The sequence below is a fragment of the Vicugna pacos genome, chromosome 21 (assembly GCF_048564905.1).
Source record: "Vicugna pacos chromosome 21, VicPac4, whole genome shotgun sequence".
Taxonomy (NCBI): domain Eukaryota; kingdom Metazoa; phylum Chordata; class Mammalia; order Artiodactyla; family Camelidae; genus Vicugna; species Vicugna pacos.
In genome coordinates this window covers 20,822,968-20,831,183 of record NC_133007.1, presented here as the reverse complement: position 1 = coordinate 20,831,183, position 8,216 = coordinate 20,822,968, and the positions used below count along the sequence as shown (strand labels likewise).

The 8,216-nt window shown below is 41.0% G+C and overlaps 1 long non-coding RNA gene across 1 annotated transcript; it reads right to left on the bottom strand.

The window, feature by feature from the left end:
* Positions 1-5,440: 5,440 nt before the first annotated feature.
* Positions 5,441-8,103, bottom strand: LOC140688057 (uncharacterized). The gene is made up of 3 exons (XR_012062753.1): positions 8,011-8,103; positions 7,646-7,740; positions 5,441-5,621 (listed from the first exon to the last, which is right to left on the bottom strand). It is a non-coding gene; the product is annotated as an uncharacterized lncRNA (long non-coding RNA).
* Positions 8,104-8,216: the final 113 nt, after the last annotated feature.

Genomic DNA, 8,216 nt, shown 5'->3' with positions numbered 1-8,216 from the left:
TTCAGAGAACAGGCCCACTCCAGCTGGATTGAGTGGAAAGGAATTCATTACAATATTTAGTAGCCTACAGAATAGTTGGGAGAGAGGAAGAAACACTGTAGTTTGAGTTTTCAGCCAAGTCTCCCACTATGGAACCACTATGGGAGTTGCTGCCTCTTTCATGATCAGAAAACTGCCTGTCAAGGATCACACAGACAGTGCTGTGACTGAGAAAATAGCCATGATAAGAAAGAAGCTGCTACTTCTGGGGCATCAAGACCATACCCTGTCTGCTATGGTTCAAGAAGTGGATGTGCAGGGCCCTGCCTCTTAGCATCACAGAGCTAGAGACTGGACACTAAGATCGCTGCTACTGCTGCTACAGAAAAACCAAGAGCCTCCTGAACCCACTTTCCAGAAGCAACAGAGAAGCTGCAGAAGTATAGCCTCTGCTTCACTCTCACATTCGCATGTTGTCCAAGGGCTTCTGGGTAGCCAGACCTAAGTTACACCCAGCACCTAGCTGCAAGGGAGTCACAGTCCCTTTTAACTTTCCACGCTCTGCAATTTGGAAGGGCATTTGAGAAGGTAGTGAAGTGGATGCTGACCCCTCGTCCACAGACAATAAAGGGATGAGTCCTAGACTTTTACTTTGTAAAAGACCTTGAGGTTTAATCCAATTTGTTAATTTTAGAGATCAGGATATTGAGACCAAGAGACTAAAGGACTCATTAGCGGTGGGGTAAAAGCAGAACTCAGGTCTTCTGACATGGAGTTCAGTGAAGCTGAAAGGAGAGCCACTTGCCCAGGAGTCAAGTGATATTGCCTAGCCTCACTACACTTGTTGCCTACAAACCTACCTAAGAGATTGTTTTCATCTAAGGCATACTCTTTGATTTCTAGTTTATATTTTTGTAGTTCACTTGAGGGACCAAAGTATAGAATCTTATACTTACCTTTTTTTGAATTTTGTCTTTGTTGGCTTAGTAAGACAATTTGGATCCCAGTGTAGTCCTTCTCAGCTGTAACAAATGCAGAATAGATAAGCGTATCTTCTGTACCATAATCTAAATAACTTGGGAAAAAAAGTTGAATGAAACAGATTAAAGAAATTTGGGTGATGGCTCTATCTCACTAGAAATCTCTCTCTTGATTGCCATTGATTCATTTTCTCCCTTTGGGTATGATTTTTTAAATAATTACCAACCTACTCAATTGCTTTAATATCCAGCCTGTATTTCTCACCCATATCCACAAGGAGTTCTGTCTAAAAGACTGAAGAAGTACAGATTCAGGGTGTTAGTATTCCCCGCAATCGCCTGTATGGCCATTCTTTCAGAATTAGAACAGGTTATGGGGCAAGACTCTCCTGGGTAAGCTCATGCTGGCCCCTACTGGGTGCTGTTGCTGCTGCTCCGCTTCCTCCTTCCCCTTCTTCCTCTTCTTTAATTGAGGTAGCATAACTGACTTATAATATTATATTAGTTTCAGGTCTACAATGTAATCATTTAATATTTGTACATATTGAAAAATGATCATCACAGTAAGTCAAGTTAACATCGTTCACCACAGTTACACATTTTTTTTTGTGATGAGAACTTTAAAGATCTATTCTCAGCAATTTTCAAAGAGGCAGTACAGTATTATTAATTATAGTCATCCTGCTGTCTACAGTTAACAATATCAGAGTCAATATAACTGCTTCTTTTTATAAGTGTTTACAAGACATTCTTGCCATAACCTGCATCATTTTGGATTAGAGACAACCTTACTGATTCAATAACTTAAAGATATAGAAGCAGATGGGGCTTATCCACTTAGTACCCCACCATCCATTTTCCACGTAATGACCCCACTATGGAATTGTGAGATCTGCTGTGAAAGGGGCTGTGGAAACACAAGGCCTGTGAGGGACATGTGGGAGCCCCTTTCCTCCACAGGGACTGCAAGTCTGAATGGCTACTGGTAGGGCTGGATGTGGCCAGTGGGACTGAACACATGTCCCAGTGTTCAGCTTGTGAAGTCTCAAAACGAATCACCCATTTTTAAAAATTATATCCTGGACATTTTGGGTATTATATTATGAAGCACTGGAACTTATTCAACTCTCATTTTGTTTTTGTTTTGTTTGGGGGGGCATGATTAGGTTTATTTATCTATTTATTTATTTATTTTTTAATGAAGGTACTGGGGATTGAACCAAGGACTCTGTGCATGCTAAGCATGGGCTCACCACTAAGCTACATATCCTCCCCGACAAATCATCCGTTTCTTAAGACATACAGGGCACATTTAATGAAACATTCTCAAGTGTCAGCCCTCATGTCTCTGTGCCTTCATGCTCTCTGCTCTCTGTCTTCCCAGCCCCTTTTCAGCCCTTTCTCCCTCATCTCCTTCACCTATGGGAAAGACTCAAATTCCACCTTCTCAGAGAACTTCTCCCAGTTTCCTTCAGCCAAAATAAATTATTTTTTTTGTCTGAGCCCCCGAGCATTTTGTTTGTACTATCAGTTTCAGACATGGTTTGGGTAATTTGCACCCCTATCTACAGAGTGGAAACTTGACTCTAAGGTCTTCATCTTATTCCATGCTGTAGCCCCACTCTGGGGCTACTGAACATCCAAAACTAGTTTTTTTTCCTCTTTATTTGCGAAGTTTCCTCCTGCCAACTTGAATGTTTGTAAATGGCCTATGGGGATGAGTAAACTATTGGTAGGAATGGGCAAAGAAATACATTTTGGAAGAGATGAGATAGTGAATATGAAACAGACTTCGAAGAAGCAGAAGCGTATGTTTGGTAGTAAGGAGGGGCAAGGAACAACATTTTAAAAGATTTAGAAATATTCTGTGGACTGACCAAAAGTTTACGGGATTTCTGATTTTTATTGTTTAAAATTATTTAGGGAATGTTAGAGCAGGCAGCATTAGCCTTGTCTTTTTTTGGTGGGGAACACTGAAATTCAGAGGGCTTAACTGGCTTGGCCAAGTTATACAACTAATACATGATGGAACCAAAACTTAAGTCTAGGACTTGTGCATACAAGTCCAGAGCTCTTTCCACTATCACACACTGGACTACATTTAGGTAGCAAGAGAGTTCCAAAGGTTGTGACATTGGGAAGGGGAAACTGTGACCGTTCTCTGTATTTTGATTGCCTTGGGAAGAATGAAATGACAGAAGTTCTGCAAAATGTAACCCAGCAAACCCTGGTCATGGAACAGGGAACATCTGTGGTCTCTTTTGCTCTACTCATCGGACTCTTTTGTTTACCAGTTTCTCCTGTGTCAAAAAAGGAACTGAGAACACGACCTAAATGTCACCAACCAGTTTCTGCCCCACAGTTTCTCAGATGGTTAGCCCCACAATATGATGAGTTTGCAAAGGTTGTGGGTGGTTGGAGGGTGCAGCTGGAAGCAAGGCAGGAGGAGTTTTGGTCAATTGTCCAAGTTGTCCTTTTCACAATGAGGGTGCTTCAACTCCATTCAGTCACCTCTGGTCCCAGGGTTTGTGGAGTTGGAGATCCTTCCTTGGAATCCTGACAGTAGGTATACTTCAGGGAAGGAGAACACATCTTTACAAAGACACAGGCTCTGAATGAGTAAGTGAGTTTGGGATGTGGTTATAGCAGTGCAGGTAGATAGGATCCCCTTTCCACTAATTCTCATGACCACTGAATTCCTGGACTGATCACACTCACTGATTCATCTCTGCTCAACAGCTTCCACGGGACAAGCCTCTGCAGCCATTTCTCTCTCACTGCAGCTCAGCCTCTCCTGCATTGCATCCTCTCTGAGCTGCTTCTGGTGGAACAGTTAAGTTTGGGATTTCTTTCACCCACTGATGAGACGTGTTGTAAGTTAATTCTTTTATTAACTCTGTAATATGATTATAAGTACTCCTATTTTGCAGATGAAGAAACTGAGGCTTAGAGAAATATAACTTTCTAAAGGCACATGATCACATATCGGTTGGGAATAGGACCAGATGCAGTTTGGTTTTCAGACCTAGGTTTTCTCTGGCTTCAGACCGTGCCCCTCAAAGACAGACGGTACCTTAAAGTATATTTCATGTATATCTTCATAACTGTCCTAGATCTTGAGTCCCATTAAGAACATAATTGGCAAACAATTACTGATAACTCAATGAGTGTGGGGGGCTTGGGCAACATGCTGGGAATAGAAGAGGAACTTGTCTTTGAACCATGATGGGAAGGTAATGAGGCAGAAGAGGGGAAATTTCCCTGCTCATTGCTCAGCACAGATATGCACATACAGAAAATATTTTTAAAGATGAAAATGATAAATCATAGTTGTGACTAGAAGCCAAAATTTTTTTTAGAAACAACTAAAGAATGAGGAGGCTGGGTGATACGTATTTTCATATGAGTAGGTCATATGACATAAAATGGGTGGATGTCTTCTTAAAATGCAAGCCACGATATACTTGACCATCTTTTAGAATTTTTGCTTAATTTTTATCAACAACATTGTAGGCTTGCTCGTGATAAAATGAACAAATTGTGCATGCATGTGTGCGTGAGTGTGTGTGAGGGCCTACCAATCCTAGGACATAGAGTCTTTTCTTCTCTCCTTGAGAGGGAGCAACCCAACTCCCTCTCTAAAGAGACATTTCCTTCCCTGAGCCTAACATCCAGCTTTTCTTTCAAGTTGCCGTATTCATTCTTGCCTACTTCAAAGATACAGAAAATATATCTTGCCAAAGGGCACATGGTGCCACCTGGTGGCTAAGAGTACAAATACAGAAGTTGGTAAGTACACTTCTGCCTCAGGGATTGAGGCATTTTTATTCACCCAGGTACAGATATTCACTGAGCCAGGTTATGTGGGTATTCAATAACATTTCAGATGTGTCTCCTACTCCTACCCTTAAAGGAATTTATACTCACTTCAAGGATTTGAAGAAGAAAAGCTCATTTCCAACAGAAAACTAATATAACTGAGGGAATTATTAGGATATCTTAATAAAATGTCCAGGAGATAAAACGTTTAATTTTTCCCCTTTTCCAAAATGTATATATCTATGATTGTCAACATCAAATAATTTTAATAACAGTAGTTGAAAAAAACCTAAAATAATATAGAAAGAAGTATATAAAGCCTACCATGTAAGTCTCCTAATGACTGTTAACAATTTGATATATATCTTTCAATGTTTTTCATACATTTATGTTCAGAAGTGCTTTCTATTTGCACACCAGCTTAAAAAAATTCACAATATAGCTAGCATCGACCACTTCGTTATCTTTTTAAAATAGTTGCCTGTTATTTTATTAAATGGATAAAACAACTTATTTAGCTAATTCATTACTTGTAGTCTTTTATATGTTTCTAGTTTTTCACCATTCTAGACAATGGATGTTGTATCAGGGTCACCAAGGCCCCCCTCAGGCTCCACCAGATTTGCCAGTTCACTAGAAGGATTCACAGAATTCAGAAGAGCTGTCATACAAAGTTATGGTTTATTACAGTGAAAGGATACAGATTGAAATCGGTGAAGAAAAAAGGTGCAGGAGTGAAGCTCAGGAGAAACCACGTGCAAGCTTCCAGGTATTCCCCTCTAGTGGAGTCACACAGGGATGTGCTTAATCCGCCCAACAATGATGTGTGACAACACATGTGAACTGTAGCAAAACAAGAAGCTCATCTAAGCTTAGTGTGTCCAGGGTTTTGTACTGGGGGCCAGTGCCATAGGCATGCAGCACCTGCATGACTGACCTTGACTACTCAGTCTCCAGCCTCCCAGAGGTCAAGCTGGTAGAGCATGGCCCAAGGCCTCAGGCATTTAAAAACACTTTTATCAGGCAGGATATTCTGAGGGCTCAGAGATCATCACCCAGGAGCTATTCAAGCACCAGTCCTCCTAAAGACAGACTTTTCTTTGGCATGTGCAGGACTTGAGCAAACAGAGCCTGCTGGGTTAACCCTTTACTGCACAGAAGCCTTTTAAATTTTTGATCTGAATGCTGATGAGGCTGATCAGACCCTTGGCTGCCTGATCTCCCACAGATCATCTTCCATGTTCATTCTCCACTCTCATTGGCCAAATTTTCCCCTAACTGGCTATTCTTCTCAAACCTCTGTCTTCACTCTCAGCATACCTGTTCCTTTAATCTTATTTTTCTCTGGCAGTCTCTCAATTCTTTTCTCATCTTTTCTTATACTGTCATCCTATGCAATCTCATCAGTTCTCGTCCACTCATAAGCTGATGATCAGATCTCTTTTCTGAGTGTTATATCCCAGCATCCAACCAGGCAACGGTCATCTTTAGTTGGGAACTGAAATGTCCCCAAATGGATTTATTTTCATCCAAACTGATCCTCTTCCCTTATTCTCTAGTTTGGTGAATGAAACTATCATCCACTCAACCACCCAAACCAGAAACAAAGTTGTCTCTGATTCCTCCCCCTTTTGCCTGTCATATCCATTTAAATCTTAAAGCTTTCTCTCTTCCATGTTCTAAATTGCTCTTAAACACAGTCCCTTCCTCTCTGTTCCCTCTGCTAGTACCCTAGGCCCTTGTGCTCCCTGGACTCAATGATTGCTCTGATCTCTTAACTGGACTCTCTGCCTCTAGTGTTGTTCTCCTCAATTCACTCTGCACTGCATTTAGATGCTTTTATAAATACAAATCAAATTGCATTATTCTGCTGTTTAAACTTCTTTAATAGTTCGCATAATCTTTGAGAAAAAGTTAAAAATTTCTTAGCAAGGCTCATGTTGCCCTCATGATCTGGCCATGCCTATCTTTCCTGTATCCTGTAGACAACTGCAAGCAATTGCATCTCCATCCTCATTTCTTCCTTCCCCAACGACACATTTATGGGCTGGGCTTATTGGTGGGCTTTCTGGCTTTTATGCCTTTGTAGATGTTGCTCCTTTTGCTTAGAACTTCTTTCCTCACCTTCCTCCATTTCACCTGACAAATTCCCACTCATCCTTCAAGATTCAGATCAAGTACCACTCCTTTTGAGAAGCCATCCCTGATTATTCCTCTTCCATTAGGGTTAGATGCCCCTGCCATGTACTCCCATAATTTGCTCTTGTCTCTATCATAACACTAATTAAGCTCTTTATATATTTTTCACTCCAGCTTTTTTCTAAGTTCCTTGAGGGCAAAGACTCATTCTTCTTGCAGCCTCAGCATCTACTGTAGTGTCTGACACACAGCAGATGCTTCCAGGATTGTAAAGTGAGAAACACTGGGTTGATTCAACCAGGGCTCAGAAGACTGATTATATGACTCTTCAGGCAAAAACACTAAGTGAGCCTTTTAGGTAAAGCCTTTAGGGGAGGAAATGGCATTGAGAGGAAAGTGTATGATGTCTCTTCTGGCACTCCTTTTCCTTCCACTTCTAGCACTCACAAGATGGATTAACCACCAACATTAGCCCAGATTCTGTTGTGGATACAAAGATGAAAAAGTGAAGTCTTTACCCTCAAGGGATTCACAGCCTGTGGTGGGAGTAGGGGAAGATATCACTCTTCCTCTGTCCTTACAAGCTGCCCCCTCCAAGGGGCTATGTTCCCAAGGAGAAGCGTTTGTTGCTTCTTCCATTTGACTTGGATACAGCTCAAGTATCCCTGCCCTGAGTCTCAAACTCTTTGAAAATTATGAAGTTATATATGAGAAAGAGTAAAGCAGACCCTGGCATCCCGGAGCTGGCCTGGTACTATGAGGTAGGTCTTCCTTGGTGTTGCTCGAGCCAGCCAGGCACGCACAGTTAGGTGTTTTCACTTTCCTGTTGACATCAAAATCAGACAAGGCCACTCTCAGATCATGATCAGACAAAAGCAAGATCACTCAGTAATCATGTCTGAATACAGACACAACATAAACATCATCCAACCACAAAATACCAAACCTCTATCTGAGCTATAACGACTAATGCTACTTTTTAAAAGTTCTGGCCAAAAAATACATAAAATTTATCTTCCTAAATACTTTTTTTTTTTAATGGAGGTACCGGGGATTGAACCCAGCACCTCATGCACGCTAAGCATATGCTTACCTAGATTTCCAGAAATTCTCCACAGTTCATGATTGAGTAATAAACCCAATTTGTTTAACTGCAGGTGCGTTCCTGGTGGTCTTTGGCCAGAGGGCACTGACACATAAAAACATGGCATTAATACTTTTAAATATATAGAACAGTATACATAAATAATGAGTCACATAGCAATAAAAAAAAATCTAGGCGAAAAGGAAAAATAGTCA